Consider the following 23,131-nt stretch of genomic DNA (forward strand, 5'->3'; position numbering starts at 1 on the left):
CCAAATCCACCTAAACCACCTTAGCATGTTTCAAGACCACCTGAACTTGTCCAGTCAAATCCCAAACCTACTAGGACCACCCAAGTTCCCAAACACTTTCTACATTTCGTTTGCCTCACTTTACCAGCCACCAATTTTTTTATAGCTCATCCATTGGCATGCCTTGTTGAACAACACCCATCCGCCTTTACTACCTCCCTACTACACACCACTGAACCTTGTTCATACAATGAAGCTATTACAAATCCGAAGTGGTGTCAAGCAATGAATGATGAGCTTGAAACTCTCAACCGCAACCATACTTAGAACCTAAATCAATTACCAAGAGGCAAACAACCTATAGGATGAAAATGGGTGTATAAAGTCAAGCTCAAACCTAATGGAACTATAGAACAGTACAAGGCTAGGCTTGTAGCAAAGGGTTACACTTAAATAGAAGGCATTGACTACAATGAAACATATGCTCCTCTAGCCAAGCTTACTATCCTACGATGTCTCTCATCCATTGTTGTGGCCCGAAAGTGGGAACTCCATCAAATGGATGTAAATAAGGCTTTCTTACATGGAAACTTACATGAAGAAATTTATATGCTTCCCCCTCCGGGATTACTTAAGGATGGTGATACTCGAGTTTGCAAACTACAACACTCCCTTTATGGCCTTAAGAAAGCATCAAGACAATGGTTTGAGAAACTTGCCGCTACACTCCATTTACATAGTTTTTAGGCCTCAAATGCAAATTGCACTTTATTTACCTTGTCTAGTCCAAACAACTTTCTTGCTGTCTTAGTATATGTAGATGATCTTGTCATTACAAGTAGTGACCCTTTCCAAATTCATGCTCTCAAAGAATACTTGGGATCATGCTTCCACATAAAGGATTTAGGGCCACTCACTTATTTTCTGGGGGTTGAGGTCTCATGATCTGAGACTAGCATACACCTTTGTTAGAGGAAATACACCTTGGATATTCTTCAGGATGTTGGCATGACAAGATGCAAGCCTAGTCCATTTCCAATGCTACAACAACACCTTGCCATAGCAATTGGGGCGTTACTCCAAGATGCATCCCAATACAGAAGACTAGTTGGATGTCTAGTCTATTTGCAAGCTACAAGGCATAACATTTACTGTCAATATGCTCACACAATTCATTAGTGCACCTCGATAAGAACATTGGGATGCTGCACTTCACATTCTCAGATATTTGAAAGGCATAATTTTCCATGGCATATACCTATCTGCATCAAGTGATTTAACACTCAAAGCTTATTGTGACTCAGATTGGGCTAGTTGCCCAACTACTTGATGTTCAACCACCAGGCATGTCACAATGTTGGGCAGTTCTCCTCTATCTTGGAAGTCCAAGAAGCAAAATACTGTCTCAATGTGGAGTTTCCTTGTGGAACCCCCTCCTTGCATTTTTATCTTTTGAATCTCTTCCATTCCCTCATTTTAAGTATTTTTTTGATAAAATCATTTAAGTATAATGTTATCTAATGATAATTACTTTCCACTCAAAGCACCAAATGACCTCATTACTCCAAACCCCACAACTTTTACATTTCTCTCTCTCATACAATAGCATGGCCAACAAACGACAAGTGTCTTGTTATAGTTGGTTCCTTAATCAAGGAAAAATTTTCCCACTAAAAGGACCTAATGCCCTTTCACTATCTCTCCAATAATTGTAGGCCATTGAGAAACCATGATTCAAACATATCCTTATTTTTCAGGCAAGTATTCCTGGATCAACTAATGGCCCCAGTTATAAGGATCTCTCAACCCACTTTGTGGTTTCATAAGAACATAGCCTCCCTCCTTTTATCCCATCTTCCCATTCAAATTAAGTTTGAAGTCAAGAAAAGCTCTCTTAGTGGTTAATATTGATGGAAAATTAAGGCATGAGGGGTCCATTCCTCTTTTCACTAATGCAAGCCATCCACCTGGTATATAGATACTCATGTCACCAGGGTCAAAGCTTTAAGCAACACTAACTCATAGATCCAAACACCTCCTACCCCCCAAGAAAGGAAAAATTAAAAGGCTTTGGTAGCTTGTTGCACTCTCTCTCTCTCTCTTAACATTTCTCGGATGAAATTGACATTACAGCCATGGGATACTGACTGGTGCAACAGAAAATATCAGCTCCAGGGGAGCTGTCCCAGGAATTCCATGCTTGGTGGAATGGCATTTAGTACACCTTTCCAAATGAAATGGTTACCTGCAATGTCCATGATCATCAAACCGTGTATAATGTTTTTCACTTGTATGAAGATATCTACGCCATCATCTTTACTTGAAAATGAAAGACAAATTGTTATGCATTAAATAAGAATAAGGGACAAAAGTCTAAAACTAAAACTGGAAGCATTGCATACCTATTGCCACACTCAACAATTTCCAATAATCCATCAAAAGAAAAAACAAAAATTTCGATTATTTTTTTAGGAAATGAAAGTTCCTTCTCAATTATTAAATAAATTAATTAATAAATGAATGGAGGGGTGATATCAAGGAGGGACCCATAATAGAGGGGGCGATCATTTACCTTTGGATTGGCATCAAGGGACTTTCAATATCCAACAAAAAAAAACGAACCTTCATGTGAGGTATCATTCTCATGGAATCAATCATCAAAACATTGGAGCACACTTACCCCAATGGAGGAGTGGGGGTAAAGAGAAGATAGAGATAGGGACATGAGAAGGAGGGGTATCTGGTCCAATGAAGAGATGAAGAGTTAGTGGTCTTGGGCTCTCGGCCTAAAAATCCTAAAACCCATGATTCTCTCTCAGACCGACCGCCCCACTAGAGTCGCTATTCTTAATTTCTTATACTTTTTTTGTTCAAAATTAATGGTATTCTGCAAGCCCATTAACAGATCAAATGGCTCAAAATCTTGATGTCATATGCCCCTTCTGAGGTCCTACTTTGGAAAGCACCTTTATTCTTTCATCCATCTACAATAGAATCAGGTGGTCCAAAAGTGCTCATTTTGGACACTTTTTTCTTACCTTTCCCTACCTTTTTCCCTCAAACCAAACATAGCCTAAGTTGAGGGACAATCACCTTAGAATTTCCTTGAAGGGAGGTAAATTGATACAAGGAGGGACCTACCAAATTAAATCTGGTGGTCCAAAAGTGCCCATTTTGGACGGATCAAGATGGAGTCACCACTTCCTATCTACTTGCAAAAACTAGGTAGGTGGGGTCATTTATCCCCAAAGTAATTAAGCATTTACAAAAGAACCCATTTTATATTCATTATTACATGAAGCTTTTTCTCTGCCAGGGTGCTGTTATTGCAACTCTACTTTCAAATTTTATCTCAATTTCCATTTCTACCCTCCTACATTTATTGTATCTGGACAACATTTGCCATGTATCCATGAAATAACCATAGAAGGGTGTATGAAAAACAAAGTTGAATAGTGGGTATATAAAGTAGGAAGCATAATCAAGTAGGCGTACGTGAGAATAAAATGTAAGATGGCCCTGAAGTTTCTGTTGCGCTTGCATCCTTGAAGACTTGAAACCTCCTCTGATTAAAAGGACTCACTGCTCTGTCATTCCTCAACGATATACTATTGTTCTTTGATTGATGTCTTCACGAAGACTCAGCAACTTGTTAAGAATGTTTTTTCTCTTTCTTTTTAGTTTTCTGCATGAATACAAAATACATACACAAATACCTACGTATAAACATATACAGTATGTATTTATGTGTATATGTATAAATAAGGTTCAAAGTATCGACACGTATCAGTTGATATGTATCGTTTTGAGACCCCTCTGGTATGTCCCTATAATGGATGTATCGAGGGTCTGATCAGTTCAGGAGGTAAAGGAATCCTAAACCGGCCCCCCTGAACCGGTTTCAGAAAAAAAATTAAAAAAAGTAAAAAAAAAAGGTATTGATTCATCCAATACACCCTTACCGGCATATCGGGCATATAAATATTTTAAACCTTGCGCATAACAATGACCTATTAAATATGAGCCTCTTACATGTTGCATTTTGTATTGCAGTTACTTGAACTATGGTTTATTAGCATCCCGAGCAGAGATTCTGAAGGCTGTGGGAGGCTCTAATAATCCATGCATTTTGAATGGTTATCATGGTACTATGTATATCTTCATTTCCCATGATACCTTTGATGCAGGGCTGTTGCTGTGGTTTTTCAATAGTTAGCATTTTTATTTTCTATTTTTCTGAGTCATTAATAGCTTTCCTAATTTCACTGGGATTGGGTTGTCCTAGTTACATTAGTAGCTGGTTTTCCTAAACATTCTAGGAGTTTGTTGTTCTAATTGGTTGAGTTATTTTAGCAAGCGAGATTTATTTTATTAGTAGGTTAGAACCATGGACTTGTACATATATTACCCTAATGGGGTAGGGGGTTGGGCAGCTGTTGCTGCCTAGGGGCCCCCTTCATCGTCTTTGGATTACATGCAACACAAATAGAGCAAGTTTTCTATGTTATTAAAGTAATAGTAACCAATAAAAAAAATGAAAGAAAGAAAAAAAAGTAGACCATACAATTACCTAGGGGTGCAATTTGGGTGGGTCCAGCCCAAGCCCAAACCACTCTAATCCATAATTTTATACGATTTGGGCTTGGACTTTCGGTCTTCGAGTTGGGTTCAGCTCAAAAAGTCAGGCTTTTTTATTTTTTGAGCCAGTCTTGATTTAATCCTTAGGTAGTTCGAACCTAGCCCAATTATATATATATATATATAAATGTTGCATATATTTTTACATACATACATAAATATATGTATATATATTTGTATAAATACATTTATATGTATAATTTTAGAGTGAATTCATTGGTCAACCAGAACTCGGCCCAAGCCCGAACTCAACTCGAATACATCAAATTACAGGATGGGCAGGATTTGAATTAAGAAAATCAAACTTGACCTCGGACTCGGACCAACTTTGAGTCTTAAGCCCAAATTTCAGGGCCAAATCTGAATTGACAATAAACCCAACCCAATCCGCCCAGGCATCTAGCGAAGTCCATAACTACAATGCTTCCTCATCATTATGTTTTGAATAATTGCGGTCTTTAAATGATGAATCTCCATTGAATGTCAATTGGATTCGATGTTAAATCAGGTATCAAATTTTTGGAATCTGTTGGCAGTCTGCAATCTTAGTAGTATTATAATATTTTTATGAAAAATAATATTATTATATTTATAAATAAAAGATAACAAAAAATATATTTATAATATAATAATAATATACATTACAGGCTACGCCAGACCTGTGTAGAGTAGGGCCTAGGCCCAAGCCCAGAAATTTGTTTTAGGTTAATATCATAATTAAGAGATGGGACAAACACTCCACAATAATCCTAATACATTGCCCCCGGAATGGCTATCAAAATAGCTCAGAAAAAAGGAAAGATTAGAATTTGTGACCAGTGATCATTATACCTATTTATGGATTGGGTAGTTCGATGGGAATTTAATTGCTTTATAATATAGTATAAATCATGGCTTTTAAAACTGAATCGATTAGGGATCCAATTATTGGTTCGAACAATTTGGCTGTTCGGATCGAACGACCGGCCCGTTCTGACAAAAAAATTAAAAAAACTGAACGGTCGCATGTTGAGTTTAAAACCCTACACAGTTTACACCGAACAAAGGAGACGTTCCAATGGTGTGAAACTCTCTCGTGCATGCAGAAAGAAGAAACAAAGCAAAACCCACCGACGAAAGGAGAGAGAGCAAATTCTATTTATATTATATTTCTAAAAATATAGCGGTGGCAATTTTCAACCCAGCCCACCCATTTATTAGCAGGTTGGGTCCTATTTTTTAACCCCGGGTCATAGTGGGTGGGTCAACCCGAGTTATCAGGTTGGGTGGTGGATATCCAACGGGCATCCATCAATTAGGGTCTTTTTACATGTTTTTCATTTTTTTTTCTTTCTCTCTCTCTATTTGTGTGTATTAAGGGTGAGTATAGGCCAGATTGGTTTGGTTATATGGTAGAATCTGGAACCGACCCCTAAAAGTCGATTATAGGTTTATTGAATCGAAATTTACCCTCTAAAGGTGAGTTTCCAGTGTTGGTTATTGGCATTGGTGGTTTTGGAATCGGTTCCAGGGTTTCCCATGGAACCTATACTTTCTTTGTTCTCTTTTTACAAAAAATAAAATAAAAAGTTATTTAAAATCTTGATTTTTAATAATACAATATATATTTTAAAACTTATATTATTTTGATTGATTAAATTGGATATAGCTTAATGTGCTGATTATCATTATATGGTTAAAAACTTATAAATTAAATTTAAGTTTTGTAAATATTACCTTTTACACTACTTATATATATATATATATATATATATATATATATATATATATATATATATATATATATATATATTAAAACAAAACGGTCAAGAAATTTTCTTTTTTTTGAAATTTTTATTTGTTTATTTCATGTCATTTTTTAAACAATCAATGAGATGTTTTCCCCTTCACTAAAACCCTACCCTTTAACAGTACTAAATGCATAAGAAGTTCTAAATTATCTCCAATTTTTCTTTATTTTCTCCTCTACTTTTTCATAAAAATCGGGTGCATATTAGAGTGCATACAAGACTCTTTAGTTCCATGAAACACGAAACCCTAGCATCAATCATCTGTTGTCAAAATCTATTTTTGATATTTTCTGTTTTTGATAAAGTCTCCCTTAGATCGTTCCTTGTGCTTGATCATGCATTAAAATAAGCACTTTCATTTGACCCACTTTGGTTACAGAGGATTTTGTTATTATAGTTGCAAGGAAAGTCAACCTAGGTGATGCGGCACGATCCGGATACTCCTAACTAGCTGCTGACTAGCTCCTTGTTGACAACAGACGACACGTGAGAAGATGGAAAAGAAGGATTCCTAGGGATTTACCCGATGGGAATACTCCGAAGATTAAGTCAGAACATTGGGAAAGGAGAAAGAAGAGTGTGAAAGCTAAGAGTGTAGGTCATGCTTTATCACTGTGCTCGAGAGATTAGCTCGTGAGCAAGTAAAGACTCAGGTTGAGAATATGAGAGTGCGGAAGTATTCAAAAATCTGAAAAAAAAAAAAAAAATCTCTCTCTTCTCCTTTGCCTCAAGGGCTTTTGTAGGGGACACATCTTAAAAGGGCAGGCACACCTCCGCCTGCTGAGAGACATGGGTGCAGATTGTCGAAAGGACAGGGGTTGCACCATCAATCAAGAGACGGGGCGCAATTTGATCGGTACGGTTTGTCAGGTAGAAGCTTCCTGAGAAACGTCCGCACTGCTCATTTGCGAGCTACTTTGTAGCGAGCTTAGGAATACTTTGGAGTATCCCCTTCTAGGTAGCTCGGGGGACCTGGAGCTTGTGTTGTAGCGAGCTTCTTCTACAGCGAACTATGATATAGCGAGTTGCTATATGGGCTCGTTACTTAGTCGTGATCAGGCTATGATTCTGAGTTGTTGTCTGTGCTGAGTCAAGTCCACATGTCATCATTTCATAGGTTGGGTCAAATCATCCTCCATCAATTGCCCACTGAGCTGTTGCCGGTGCTGAGTCAAGTCCACGTGTCATCATTTCATAGGTTGGGTCAAATCATCCTCCATCAATTGCCCCCACTCCTCGAGTTAAGAGTGTTGCCTTAGCGCAAGGAGTTCATGAAGTATGATGGACTGATTTGACCGAAATTTAAACTTGATTGACTACTCACGTTAAATGCATTCACGGGAATTGGGAGATTTTCTAACCTTTCGTATTTTGAAAATGTGCTAAGGTGGCTCTTAACTCCGGATGTCGTGCAGCCGTCGTTACCTCAATCATGGGAGACGTGTAGCCAATCGCTTTTTGGTTTCAGAAGGCGTACAATCAGCACACCTGCGAACCCTCTAGGTCTCACTTTCTCTCACGCCATCTTGCTGTCTTCGGATTCTGAGGTCATGCATCTGTCAAGTCTACTTGAGTTCCCCAGTTTACTTCATCCCGTCTTTTCTAGTGAGTCTCAATCACTGTCAATCATGTCTGGGTACCCGTACCATACTCACCACCGGGGCGGTGGCCAGGATGATGATGCTCCCTCGGGGTCGAGGGGAGCTTGGGCCCGGGGAAGGGAGCCTGATACTTTCGGCCCTTCCTCTATGACAGCGGGGAGACTTAGGTCTCTAATCAGCTGTTTCCACCATCCTGGGGACCTTGTCTATTGCCTTCCCACTGGTAACTTCCTATGGGAGCACGGCCCCAACGAGATAGTCATCTACCAGGAGTAACTCGAGGCTGGCCTGCGCCTCCCCCTGCACCCCTTGATAGTAGAGGTGCTAAACCATTTTAACGTCACTATCGATCAGCTTCATCCCAACGCCATTCGGAACATGGTTGGGACTATATACTTGTGCTGTGAATACTATCTTCCTTTGGACCTTGACATCTTTTCTGTTATTCTCTGTATAAAGAATGTCACCCCCGAGGCTCCACCGGAGAGGCGTCTTTACTACCTCTCCCCCCGCCGTTGCTACAAGCTCTTACACGAGCTACCAAATAAAATTCCCGCCTAGAAGCGGGATTATTTTTTGATCCGCAACCCCGAGGGGTGGCCCTTCCCTACTTCTTGGAGGGGCGCCGTCCAGGACGTCGGGGTCGAGCTGGACTATGAAACTCAAAAAACAATGCTGTCCTAGGCATCAGTAGGCTTCCTCTGTTCGGACTACTTGACCGAGGAGAAGTTCGTGCAGGCCGGCCTAAGCCCGGGTAGGTTGCCTCTTTAGGTTGCGTAGTACCTTGTCACAACATTGTGTATATACATATACTTTGTTCTTACCGAACTAATACCTTATGGTTTCTTCCTGGCAGCCATCATGTCTGGTGTTGACTCACGTCGTCTCCTTTCAAGCAACCAGAGGCGCAAATTGAAAAGGTCGCGCCCCGACCAGACTCCCCCCTCTAGGGGTACCGAGTTTGGGTCTGCTGATCTAGGCTTCACCTCTCTGCCACCCGAAGTTCCGCCACCCCCATCCGAAGGAGGTGCTGGCGGGGCTGGCCTTGAGGAGGGCGAGCTCCCGCAGCAAGGGGTGGTCCCCCCAGTTCCTTCTCAGTCGTTTCCTTACCCGCGGCTTCCAGTGGGGAACTGGGTTGGCATAAATGACTTCGTTGTGGCTCGTCGGAGGAGCCGGAGAGCGATCTGCAATGAAGAGGTTGCAAAGTGGAGGGCGATGGAGCCTGGGGATCTTGTCGTGCTTGCCGCCTCTCACTGTATGGTGGTAAGTGGTCCTTCTCTTCTCCTTCGTCTTGCCTTCCCTTTTGTTGTCCTTTGACTCCAGTCTCTTGTTGGCAGGTAAACACCGCCATACACGTCATGGCCCTCCAGGAGCATGTCCACTCCTGCAGCACTCATAACCAGAAGGTCAACATTCAGAAGCTTCAGGGCAAGCTCGACCAGACTCGAGGCGAGCTCCTTCACACTCGCAAGGGGAGCGAGTCCCAGGAGGCACAAATTGCCAGACTTTCTGAAGAGAGCGTGTGCTACAAGAAGGAGTCGTCGAGGATGGCAGTGGAGAGGGAGCTCCTTCGCCAACAGGTTCGAGACTTGGAGTCCACTCTTCTGGACCAAACTCGGAACTTAGACAACATGGTGGAGGCCGAGCGAGAGAAGGCAATCTGGGACTTCAAAGACTCCCAGGAATATCATGACCTCCAAGTAGAGTATGGCTCAAGTTCGTATTGCTCCGGGTTCAAGCCTTGCCGGTGGTTGGTCCGGAAGAAATTCTCTGGGATCAACCTCGACGGCATCACTATGAAAGGCATGTTTCCCAAGATAGCAGACCAGGCGGAGGAAGAGAAGCATGACTCTCCAGAGGATGAGGATGAGGAGGCGGATCCCCAAGGCTTCGGCGGTGTTTGATCATCTGCTTTGACTACTGGTGGCTCCCGGGTGCCATAAACCCGGTCTTGAAAGGATCTTTTGTTGGGCGGTTGTGCCCTTTTATTTTCTATCAGACTTTTTTGAGCTTTTTAGCTCGGTTGTTGTTTTTTTTTGAGACAGTAATGAAATTTCCTTTTTCTTCCAAGTAAGGTGTGCTCTTTTTGTTTTTGCTAAAGCGATCTCATCACTTCGAGCTGTTAGGGCTATATGGCAACAATAAGACCTTTTGGCAGTTAGGTTTAAGGCATCTCTATAGTATACTGCGGAGTGGTCACCATGTATGCCTGAACTACACGTTTGTTGCCAATACTTTTGTTCAACCAATGTGCCGAGATGAGCCAGGCTTCATGGGATTTGGACCCGAGCTGCCAACGCCTCTGATATTTCATACTTTGCCTTCACCACTAAAGCAACTAAGTCTTTCCTGGAGTTGAGTTCTTTTGTTAGCTCAGTGTTTTAGCCCTTAGGTTGAGGGGGTGACATAGTCTGCCCTTGAAGTTTGCCCATGCCGTGGAGGCGATTGGGTTTTGTTGCGCTGAGGTCATGTTAGCTCGGCATTTTGGCACCTAGACTCTGGGAGTGACTCATGGTCTACCCAGTAGTTATAGGTAATATCGCCTTAAGTTGACAATATTAAATGCCCGAGGTACTTGTTTCCCTTTCGAGGGTCTCGAACTCGTATGCTCCTTCCCCGAGAACTCATTTCACTCAGTAAGGTCCTTCCCAATTCGGTCCGAGCTTGCCAACGTCGGGCTCAGGTACCATAACTTTCCGAAGGACCAGATCGCCAACGCAGAGGTTTTGCTTCTTGACCCTGGCGTTATAGTACCGGGCTACTCTTTGTTGGTAAGTTGCAGTCCAGATATATGCGAGGTCCCTTACTTTGTTGAGTAAGTCGAGGTTGGTACGTAGCTCGTCTTCATTTACCTTAACATCATATGCTTCTAGTCGTAATGAGGGAATCTCGATTTCAACTGGGATGATTGCTTCAGTGCCATAGGTGAGGTTGAAGGGAGTTTCTCCTGCGGCGGTCTTCTCTGTGGTTTGGTAGGCCCATAAAACGCTAGGTAGCTCATCTGCCCACAGTCCTTTAGCTCGATCTAGGCACGCTTTCAGTCCACGAAGAATAGCTCTGTTCGTAACTTCTACTTGATCGTTCGCTTGAGGGTGTGCGACCAAAGTGAAGTTCTGTCGTATCCCCATGTCTTGGCACCAGTTCTGGAATTTTATGTCCTCGAACTGCTTGCCGTTGTCAGAGATTAGCACCCGAGGTAAACCAAAGTGGCACACTATTTTCTTCCAAAAGAAGTTCTGGATGTTTCGGGTTGTAATTGTTACAAGAGGTTCAACTTCTACCCACATGGTGAAATAATCCACTGCTACCACTAGGAACTTCCTATGTCCTGTCGCTGGTGGGAACAGCCCAAGTATGTCGATACCCCATTGTGCAAAAGACCACGGGCTAGTGAGGTATTTGAGGTCAGCAACGGGCTAATGATGGATGTTGGCGTGCTTCTGGCACTTGTCGCATTTTCTGACGAGTTCGGTGGCATCTGCTTTCACTGTTGGCCAGTAGTACCCTTGTCGTAGTGCTTTTTGGGTGAGGGCCCTGCCCCCCAAGTGTCCACCGCACAGGCTTTCATGAGTGTCGTGGAATACAAGCTCAGCTTCGGAAGGTCGCAGGCAGCACAGGAAGGGGAGCGTGTAGGATCTTCGGTACATCCGTTCATCTATTATGACGTATTTGGCTGCCTGACGCTCTACCCTTCTGGCGGCATTGCGGTTCGCAGGGAGGGTCCCGTGTAGCAGGAAGCTCGCGAGCAAGTTGATCCAACTCGGCTCTGCTTGAACGACGAGAGCGACCTCCTCTACCCCGTTCTCTATGTACATGGTCCTCATGGTGTTATCATTGGTGCTGGCCAACTAGGATAGGGTGTCGGCCTCAACGTTCTCTAACCTTGGGATTTTCCTGATGAAGTATGACTGGAAGTTGAGCAGGGCCTCTGTACTTTGGCTAAGTAAGCAATCATAGTCAGTTCGCGAGCTTCATATTCTCCTGTGACCTGATTGACCACGAGCTGGGAGTCGCTGCAGATGATAATGTGCTTGGCCTTCATTTCTTTGGCTAGAGCTAGCCCGGCTATCAACGCTTCATACTCTGCTTCATTGTTGGATGTCGTGAACTCGAAGCGCAGTGCATACTCCAACTTTGTGCCACTTGGGCCATGCAGGACTATTCTGGCTCCTCTGCCCTACTGGTTCGAGGAGCCATCTACGTAAAGGATCCATGGCACCTCATCCCAGTTTGCGCTCGGCCTAACTAGGAGAGAAGCCGCACTAGCTGCAACCTCACGATGCTCAAACTCAACCGGACTGGGAGCTTTGGGCTCGTCCGAGCTGGGGGCCTCGTGCTCAATCGACCTAGGGACTTCGGAGCTGAAAGTGCATTCTGCAACAAAATCTGCTAAGGCTTGGGCTTTGATAGATTTTGCGGCTTATATTGGAGATCGTACTTGTTGAGCTCAATGGACCATTTCATCAGTCGACCGGAGACCTCGGGCTTGATTAAGATTCGCCTAAGAGGATTGTTGGTGAGGACAACAACAGTATGAGCTTGGAAGTACGGGCGGAGCTTTTGGGCTACAATAACTAGTGCGTAGGCCAATTTATCTCTAGATATCTTGTCTCTGCTCCCTACAACACTTTACTAACGTAGTAGATAGACCGTTGGACCCGATCTACTTTCTTTATTAGTACCAAGCTGACCACTTCGTCGCTAGCCGAGAGATACAGTTCTAAAACGTCGCCCTCTACGGGTCGGGTTAAAACCGGAATACTAGCGAGGTACCTCTTGAGCTCGTCAAACGCGAGTTGACAATCTTGGGTCCATTCGAACCCTTTGCTTTTCATTGCCTTAAAGAAAGGCAGGCAGCAGTCTGCCGATTTGGACATGAAGCGGCTCAGAGTGGCTATCCTATCGTTCAACCTCTGAACCTCCTTCACTTTCCGAGGTGGTCTCATATCTATGATGGCCTTTATCTTGTCCGGGTTGGCCTCGATGCCGCGCCAATTCACAATATGCCCTAAGAATTTACCTGAAGCGACTCCAAAGACACACTTATTTGGGTTCAACTTCATACTGAATTTACGCAGAAGTTCAACAACTAAGTTCAAATCTTTTATTAAATCACAAGAAAGTTGGGTTTTGACGACCATGTCGTATACATATCATTCCACTTTTGGCCAATTAATGGCCTGAATAGTTTATTAACAAGTCTTTGGAAGGTCGCCTTGGCATTTTTTAACCCGAAGGACATGACCTTGTAATAGTACAGGCTGAGCTCAGTTATGAAGGTAGTTTTCTCCTCGTCTATTGGGTCCATCCCGATCTAATTGAAGCCCGAGTAGGCGTCTAGAAAGCTCAACAACTCATGCCCCGAGGTCGTGTCCACTAGGCGGTCAATCTTGGGGAGTGGGAAGCAGTCCTTTAGGCAAGCTCGGTTCAGGTCGGTGTTGTCGACGCACATGCGCCATTTACCGTTAGCCTTTTTCACCAGAACGGGGTTGGCCACCCAGCTCAGGTATTGGACTTCCCTGATAAAATCGGCTACAAGGAGCTTCTCAACCTCCTCGTCGACTGCACTCCACTGCTCTGGGGATAGGTTGCATTTCTTTGGCTTAACAGGCCTAACTACAGGATCAGTATTAAGCTTATGAGTTATAATGTCGGGGTCTATGCCGGGCATTTCTGTCACGGACCAAGCAAAAACATCTAAATTCTTAAATAAAAAGCGTACCAGTTCAAACCGCAGGGGCTCCTCGACGGAAGCGTCGATCTGAAGCGTACGGGTAGGGTCCTCTGTCAAGGTTGGAATGGAGACAGTTTCCTCCATAAGCGTAGCTTGCTCCTTGCTCTGCTCCGCAGGTCGCTCTAGCACGAGGTCATCGGCCACCTTGGCTTTTCCCTTGATGGCGGCAACATAAGCACTTGCAGGACTCAAGCTGGTCACCCTGTGCTACCCCGATACCGAAGTCTGTGGGGAACTTCATGGTCAAGTAGTAGGTGGACATCACAGCCCGTAAGGCATGGGTAATCGGCCGACCTACTATGGCGTTGTATGGGGAGGGGGTTGCGACCACCAAGAAGTCATGGTTGAGCCTTACAATGCTAGGTCAGGTGCCGACTTCCATAGGTACTGTTACTCTTCCTAGGGGCCGAACTTTCTCTCCGCTGAAGCCAACCAGGGGAGTGTTTGTGGGCTTTAGGTCGCTCTCCTAAAGCTGGAATTTGTCAAAGGCCGCTTTGAAGAGGATATCCGTCAAACGCCTGAATCAACGAGGACTCGCTTGACTTCAAAGTCGTTGACCCTTAGCTTTATGACGAGCGCGTCGTCATGGGGGTAGTGGACCCCGTGTGCATCGTCCTCTGTGAAGATGATGGGGTCTTCTGTCATTGGCCGTTTTGAAGGGTTCTACTCTTCCCTACCGGATTCACGAGCTGACGCGCGAGCTGCTACTGAAGTGCAACCCGCCACAATCGATCCTCCGACTATGAAGGGGATGATCCCCCGAATTGGTCTCTCTTCAGGGGGCTACTTCTGCGGTTGCTCCGCTTGTTGGCTGGATTCGGGGGCGTCTCTGCCTTGCTCCCCCTGTTGACCTGCTTTATTATTATTTTGTACAAAATTTCATAAATATCTGCGACGGATGAGCTCTTCTATCTCATTGTGGAGGTTTTTACAACTCTCGGTACTATGATCGTGATCTTTATGAAAAATACAATACAAATTTTTATTCCTTGTGCTAGGGTCAGCCTTCAGTCGGGGTGGCCACTTCACATACGGAGTGTCCTTGATCGCCATGAGGATCTCAACCCATTTTGTATTGAGGGGCGTGTAGTCCCTTTCTGCTGTTGGGCTCGAGGGGGCTGGACTGGCCTCGCCCCCCGAGCTATGTCTTTCTTCTTCCTGCTGTCGCCCTGATACAGGGGTTCTGGTTCCCTCTTTCTTTTTTGGGGGGCCTGTTCGCTCTTCTAGTTGATCTCCTCCTTAGTCCCAATAAACCTACCCGTGAGCTTAAGGAACTCGGTTACGGTTTTGGGTTGGTTGACAACTACATGCCACTTGAACTCCTTATGGGTGATACCTCACTTGGCTGCTGTGAGGCATACTGTAGGATCCAGGTCGGGTATCTGCAAGCAAGCGTCATTGAACCGCTTGATGTAGCTCCGAATGGACTCCCCTTCCTTTTGCACTATGACGATGAGGCTTTCCTGAGTTCACGGGCATCTCTTACTGGTGACGAAGTGGGAGATGAAGACCTGCACGAACTGCGCCCAACTTCTTATCGATCCTGGCACGAGGTTCCGGTACCAGGTGCGGGCCACTCCCTTGAAAGTAGTGGAAAAGGCCATGCACATGCAAGACTCGCTAGCTTGTGCCAGGTGCATCTGGGACTGGAAGGTGTCCACATGGTCATTTGGATCAAAAAACCCATCATACTTGTCTAGAGGAGGGAGCTTGAAATCCTTTGGCATGGGGACAGCAAGGAGTTCTAGAGATAACGGGGAAGAAATTGAGAGGAGGGGGTAGTTTTCACTTCAGCTGAGCACACCTCCTCCTTTCCTTTGAGCTCGGGAGAGGCTCTGGAAGAAGTTCGGAAAGCTCGTCGACGCCTTCGCTGCTACTTTGCTGGTTCGGCGTTGGTTTTCGATGCCTTGGTGTTGCCAAGCTCGATAGGCTCAGACTGCTGGTAACGGCTCTTGACCGAAGGGCCCTGTCTGTAGCTTGCTGCTAGGACCTCGAACGGGTTGTCTGCTAACGGGAGCTCAAACTGTGAAGGTTGTGGTGACGCGGGCTTTGTTGGTTGAGAGGCCCCTGACCCGCCCGTAGGCTGCGAGGCGGGTGCTGAGATGGCAGCCAGCGTCTCTTTCTTGCCACGGGAAGAGGCGCGACTCTTGGTTGGATCTTGAACTTGGGAAGCTTCTTCCCGATGAGGCCGCTCACTCCGACGGGTTGATTTGGCCTACTTCGTGGGTGGGTGCCGAGGTGGAAGCGACATCTGGGCCTGAGGCAGAGAGGGAAACTGCTACTGGTACTGGTACTGGTACTGGGAAACCTGGTGCAGCACTTGCTGTTGGTAGAGTTGAAACTGTTGGAACTATTGCATTTGAGCATGCATGGCCCGCATGCATTGCACTAAGTCCTCCAGTTGGTTTGGGTTGGCCGCTGGGGGCACAACCGAGGGTTTAGTAGAGGTTGCTCCTACAGTAGAAGGGAGCAGAGCAATGGCGGGTGCCACTGTAAGAGGCACATCCAGACTGGGGACTCCGTCCACAGTGAGGGAGACGGTAAACTGTCCAATACAGACAGTAGGAAGCTGGGGCTGCTCCCCACTAGCGTTCTAGTTGTTGCCACGTCCGGCATTGCTAGAAGAAGCCATGAAGAATGCTAAGTTTTTGGAAGAAAAGTACTATAAAAGCTTGGAGGAAGGATTTTAGAAGTGTTTCCCATAGACGGGGCCAAATGATGCAGCACGATCCAAGCACTCCTAATTGACTGCTGATTGGCTCCTTGTTGACAACGGACGGCACCTAAGAAGATGGAAAAGAATGTTTCTCAGGGATTTACCCAGTGGGAATACCCCGAAGATTAAGTCAGAACGTTGGGGAAGGAGAAAGAAAAGTGCGAAAGCTAAGAGTGTAGGTTGCGCTTTATCACTGTGCTCGAGAGATTAGCTCGCGAGCAAGTAAAGATTCAGGTTGAGAATATGAGAGTGCGGAAGTATTCAAAAATCTAAGAAAAAATCTCTCTCTTCTCCTTTGCCTCAAGGGCTTTTATAGGGGAGTTCTTGTCAAATCGGGCGTAACCACCACTGGGCCCCTGCCGCAGTCATTACCTACCAGGGCTGCGCAAGTGATCGTTGCAACGTACCTCTTGTTCAGATGAGTGACACGTCTTAAAGGGGCAGGCACACCTCCGCCTGCTGAGAGACGTGGGTGCAGACTGTCGAAAGGACAGGGACTGCGTCGTCAGTCAAGAGACAGGGCGCAGTCTAATCGGTACGATTTGTCAAGTAGAAGCTTCCTGAGAAACGTCTGCGCTGTTCATTCGTGAGCTACTTTGTAGCGAGCTTAGGAATACTTCGGGGTTACCCTTACTAAGGTTGTTCTCTGGGGTGACTTATCCACTTAGGGGCTGGAGTGAGCTGGTTTCCCTAGCTCGCGAGCTGAAGCAGTCTTGGAGTATCCCCTTCTGGGTAGCTTGGGGGGCCCAGAGCTTGTGTTGTAGCGAGCTCCTCCTACAGTGAACTATGATATAGCGAGCTGCTATATGGGCTCGTTACTTAGCCGTGATCAGCCTATGATGCTGAGCTGTTGCTCGTACTGAGTCAAGTCCACATTTCATCATTTCATAGGTTGGTCAAATTATCCTCCATCATTAGGTATGTTGGAATGATTTTCTCTCTTGAGTTCCATTATAGGCGTTTTCTCTTCAATTAACACTCAACATTGTTTAACCTTAGTGTAGGTCTCTTATGATGTGAGATGGGATGTAAAAGGTGCTTTTTTTTTTGTTGTAAATACACGTTATAGACACCCGTTTTAAATGCTTCTCTATTTTATCTGAAAATTGAGTGAATATAATGTTCTACATCAGCCAATGGTCAAGCACTAATGGTTATTTTTGTTTTACAAAGCAAAACTAAATTCACTCTTCAAGGGATGTCCAAGCATTAAATATTAATTTTGTTTTGGGCTAGCACCTTTTTAATTTCAGGCAACTCGATCATGGGCTCTTTACATCAGCCAAGACGAAGAGGTGTTGATGAGTTTGGGGTTCTTATGTAGTTGTAAAACGGAACAATGATTAGAAGAGAGTGGCGATGAGATTCTAACAATGTTGTTGATAGGGCTTTTAACATAAATAAAACATTTTTATTGAATAAAAAAAATATTTTCAAATTTTTAGTCGGGTTCAGGCTCGGGCCTGGGCTTCGGGCTTTATATGAGGGCTGGTCTTGGACTCAAGACCTAGGCCCGATGGTCGAGGCAGGCTTGGGCTCAGGTTTCAGGCTTTATATGAAGGCTGGGCAGCTCAAGACCTAGGCCTGATGGTCAATCCAAGCTCAGGCTCGAGCCTAAATATATTCTATTGACACATAGGCAAAGCCTAGCCCTACCCATGAGCAAGTTTAGTGATCACCGAATGAGCACCGACCACATCATTATGTATTAGGAAAACACCAAGGTTTTTAAAACCAACCCGGGGAACAAACCAGTCAGGGGTCCGGTTCCTGGGTCGAACAGTCTGACTGTTCGAACTGAACAGTCAACCCATTATGACAAAAATAAATAAATAAAAATAAAAAACGGTCAAAATCATTTGAATGGTCAGTGGTTTGCTAATCAAAATCAACGATTTTTTGGAAAAATCCGATTTTTTGGAAAAACGGAATCGGTAACCTAATCAGCTCTCGGTTTTCTAGTCCAATCGTCTGGTCTGGTCCAGCTTTGAAAGCCATGGAAAACACAAATGGAATATTTCAACTTTTTAGTTTTCACTATTTATTGTGGACAACCTAGACTTATTTATACTTTTTGAAGGGAAAAGTATTCATGAAAGGTGGAAAAGAATAACATAAAAGAAATTTTTTGAAATGATAAAACTTCATTTAAGGGTTAGTTTGGAAGGAGTAGAGTGTAAAGCCTTATATTTTGTATTAATTATTTTGTATGTATTTGTGTCGTATATATTTGTATTTGTATTCTTTCTGAACTGACCCTCTTAATGTTTATAAAGGAGGCGTTTGGCAAGTCTTTTTAGAAAGATCTTCTAAAAGCTCAAGACCTCAAAAGACTGATGAGCTTTCATAGATAGATCTTCGAAGACCAAAGACCGTTTGATTCCAATTCTTTTCAAAGATCTTCTTAAAAGATAGAAAGACCAAAAAACCGTTTGGCAAGTATACTTGCTGGTCCCTCTTACATAATTTCAGGCCCAGTGGCTTAGGCTTGGGCTTTAAATACCAAGTCCAACTATTTTTCAAGCTGGGCCCGGGCCCGATCCCAACCCAACACTATTACATATAATAAAAAACTATTTATATTATATATAATAAATATATATTATATATTATTTTCATTAAATTACATATAATAAATATTAAAACCCTTTTTCCATATATGCATCATTCTCTAAAGATGATATAGAATTTGGCAGGAAAAAAATTACATAGAAAAGAAAGAATTTATTGAAGAAAAAATAGATTTGTTAGATGTGCATATATTTGAAATTTTGAAATGGATTATGGTCTATCCCATCCAATCCAGTCCATTTCTGTAATAAAAATGGATTTGAAATTTATCCAATTGTCCAATTGCTGACATCCTAATTCTAATCGGATGGGGTTAGGATTTGTTTAGACTTTAGAGCAATACACAGTAATGCGATATCCCTACCCGATGGGGTTGACATCCCTACCCGACTACCTAGTCCAAAGAAAAATCAGCGAAGTTTACCAGAACAAAAGGAAAAGCAGCAATACCCACCAGAAACATATAAATACGGAGACCGGATCTGCTCCTCACATCTGGCGCCTCACGCACATTCTGTCATAAATTACGGCACCACCCGCACCACATGGTCCTCAATTCATTCAACAACCCCCGGTCATCGGGGTCCCGCTGAGTACCCCGCCTGTCTACCAAACTCAACCCCAAGCCCAGACACCATGGTCGACTGGTGTCTGCTATTGCTGTGCCGATGTCCCAACTGTATGTTCTCAATCTCTGTTTTCTTTCATTTCGTCCACTTGTCGCCGTTTCATGGGCTGTGCTCTATTTTCACAGGTTGCATCACTTGTTGGTGCCCATGCATCATGTTCGGCCAAATCGCCGAGATCGTCGATAAAGGATCACTGCGTGAGTACATCACTTGAAATCCCTGAATTTACTGGTTGCCTTTTGAGATTGTTTGGATAGAGACGACTGTGTTTTGCATGTGAGAGGACTGTAGCCTGTGGAATGAGCGGAGTGATTTACGCATTCCTCAACCTGTGCTTGCGATTTACGCTGCAAATTGCAGCGGCGGTAGATCTGAACCCGTGTCCTACTCTTCCGCCGATCTCTCGCTCTCTCTATTTATATTTTTTTCTCCTGCTCTTCTTCTTCTTCTTCCCCATTTCTCTATCTCCCTTCGTTTCGTCACCGCCGCTGCAAATTGCAGTGGCGATAGATCTGAACCCGGCGGATTGGGTAGAAATCACCTCCGAGCCATTTCCTTCATCTTCTCCCTCCTGCAACTCGTTTCAATTAGTAGAAGAAGAAAGAAGAAAATGAGAAGAACGCACCTGTGTCGCAGAAGTACCGGGAGTTTCAATCGACGTTTTGGAATTTTTGCCGAACACATCGGAAGCTTGCAAGCTCGAAAATACTATAAGCTTCATTTGTAGCTTATCAAATCTAGACCACTCTAGGCTTTTATGGTCTTTTGTCTTTCGGTCCAGCGGGACTTTTACTAGCCCAACAGAAAAAGACCTTTTTTGGTCTATTGAGATTCTAAAAGCCCATCAGATCTTTCAAAAAGATGTCAAATAAAAGTATAATTTTATCAATTTCAAGAATCAAGATATACATTTTGGAGGCAAAATTAAAAAAAAAAATCGAGATTTCATTATTTAAGAGAATTTTGATGATTAAAATAAAAAATTTTATCTTAGTTCTGTTTCTTAAGAACTTCCTATGGTTTCATGCACCCCGACTCACTGGGATGTTCCACCCTTCTTCAAGAAACGATTTCAAAAGTAAGCTAACCACCATTAATGTATAATGTTGCACTGATCACTTTGTTTGTTTCTGCTGTGATTTCATTAATATATAATTACTTAGTTGTTTCATTAATCAATTCTCTTGTGCGTATTCTATAGGTATGGACCGCTGTTCAAGACTAGGTTGGCCGGCCGGCCGCTTGTAGTAACATCCAATGCCAACTTCAGCAATTTCATCTTCCACCAAGAAGGGAAGCTGGTGGAGTTGTGCAGGGTTTTTTTACTCCTTCTAGAAGATTCTTGGGGAACAAAGATCACTTGCACGAGCGGGATACATTCACAAGTGATGAAGGGTGATTTGGTCTGATCTAGCAAAAAAGAGACATGTGGATACGAACTAACTAAGAGATGACAGCTCAGCCTAGTCAGATTAGTTCGTAACAATTGAGCTCGGGTATTCAATAACCTCGGCACAAAGGCCACCTCGCCACAAGGGTCACCTCGACACAAAGTCACCTCAGTGCAAGGTCACCACGGCACATAGTCACCTCGGCACTCAATCCAGTTTGGAACTAAAAAGACTGAAGTATCAGCTCGGGGCTACCGACTTGGGCCATCACGTAATGATCCCGAAAATCTCTCCAACAAACTCCAAACCTCACGGGATCACGCCGCGTAACGGCAATCTTATCCTCTCCCCACTCGGATCGAGCAGAATTGATAATGTTTATTAGTTGATAATGTTAATCCCCAATTAAAGCGGAAACAGATCCCATCAGGACGAAGATCCCGGAACTGGTCCGCAAAACCCGCAAGGGCTCAACTATATAAAGGCACCAACCCCAATGACAATTGATTTTTCTACTCTCTAGTTATCTAGTTCTCTAAGCTATCAAATCTTTTCAGCTCGCATCAGTTTACTGACTTAAGCATCGGAGCGACCTCGCCGGATTAGCCACCCCCGATTCTCTGATCCTCTTTCTTGCAGATTCACCTAACTCGCTGCCCAACTGAAAGTCAGATCATCCTCCAGCAGGGAGTAGTCAGATTATGCTATATCAACAACTATATCCGAAACTATTTCCTGAAACTCATTGATATTGGGACCCTACAAGACAAGTTGCTCCCTAAAGTGTAAGAGATGGTTCATCAATGTCTAAGAGTTTGCTCCACCCAAGCTTCTGTTGAAGTGAAACGCACTGTTTCAACTGTACCGAATTCTCTCCACAAATATATTATTCTTTTCCTTTTAGACCCATGAAGCAACACAGACACACCATAACTCTGTGACCTTTAATTGACTTGAATCAATTCAATGGCCCAGAATCAGAAGAAGACAGAAAAATGATAATGGACACAATACAACAGAGAAGAGCTTCTCTTGAAAGGGAACATAAGGATTTACTCGATATTATCGTCGAGGACATGCCAAACGAGACATTCTTGACAGAAAATTATGTTGTTTTCTTATTGTTTGCATTTCTTGTTGCCTTTGAGTCGATCTCCACAGCCTTCTCTTCAGCCATTGTATTGGTCACTTACCATCCTTCAGTGGTGCAGGAATTAGAGGTTCTTGGCCCCATAGCAGATCTCTTTTTCTTGTTACATTTTTAATTTTGGCCCTTCATGTTTAGCTTATATTTTGATTAATATGGGTGTGATTTCAAAAGGAGTATGAGGCAATTGTGAAGAACAAGGAGGATTTGGACTCTCCAATTACGTGGAAAGAATACAAATCAATGACCTTCACGTCCTATGTGAGTTCTTTAATTTGGTTTCCTCACAACTTAATCGATGGCTTTGCCTTACAAGCAGTACTTAATTTGGTCTGTTGCAGGTTATAAATGAAACCCTTAGACTAAACGGGCTCCCTGGAATTTTAAGAAAGGCTATAAAGGATATTGAAGTGAATGGTAATTCACACAGCCAAGGTTTTTAAAACTGACCTAGACAACAACCCGGTCAGGGGTCCAGTTTTCGGGTCGAACAGTCCGATCATTCGAATTGAATGAATGGCCCGTTTTGATCAAAAAATAAAAAAAATAATAAAAACGGTCAAAACCATTCAATGGTTTGAACAGTTTAACTGCCTGGGTCAGCAGTTTGCTGACCAAATCAACATTTTTTGGAAAAAATCCGATTTTGGGGAAAACCAGAACTGGTCACCTGACCGGTTCTTGGTTTTTTTGGTCTGACCATCCGGTCTGGTCCAATTTTGAAAACCATGCACACAGTTGCTACACTTACTTGATGCAAATTTAATTGTTCTGAGCTAAAATGAAATTTATATTCAAGACAATTTCAGTTGGATGGGCAATCATGGTTATTCCTTTTGCTATTCATATGAATCTTGATATATTTGGAGATCCCCTCATCATCAACCCATGGCGTTGGAAGGTGGATTTATGACTCTTCCCTTATTTGAAGCTAA

General features: G+C 43.6%; 2 long non-coding RNA genes and 1 pseudogene across 2 annotated transcripts; 2 read left to right on the plus strand and 1 right to left on the minus strand.

Annotated features, from left to right (window-relative positions):
* Positions 1-19,163: 19,163 nt before the first annotated feature.
* On the minus strand, positions 19,164-20,416 carry LOC148878966 (uncharacterized). Its single transcript, XR_016105396.1, has 2 exons — positions 20,301-20,416; positions 19,164-20,229 (listed from the first exon to the last, which is right to left on the minus strand). It is a non-coding gene; the product is annotated as an uncharacterized LOC148878966 (long non-coding RNA).
* Positions 19,570-21,564, plus strand: LOC148878967 (uncharacterized). Its single transcript, XR_016105395.1, has 3 exons — positions 19,570-19,708; positions 19,784-19,855; positions 20,860-21,564. It is a non-coding gene; the product is annotated as an uncharacterized LOC148878967 (long non-coding RNA).
* A 486-nt stretch (positions 21,565-22,050) lies between these two features.
* LOC148878968 (cucurbitadienol 11-hydroxylase pseudogene) lies at positions 22,051-22,639 on the plus strand (annotated as a pseudogene).
* Positions 22,640-23,131: the final 492 nt, after the last annotated feature.

The sequence above is a fragment of the Nelumbo lutea genome, chromosome 1, assembly GCF_056320005.1.
Source record: "Nelumbo lutea isolate HS-2025 chromosome 1, American lotus-T2T, whole genome shotgun sequence".
NCBI classification, from domain to species: Eukaryota; Viridiplantae; Streptophyta; class Magnoliopsida; order Proteales; family Nelumbonaceae; genus Nelumbo; species Nelumbo lutea.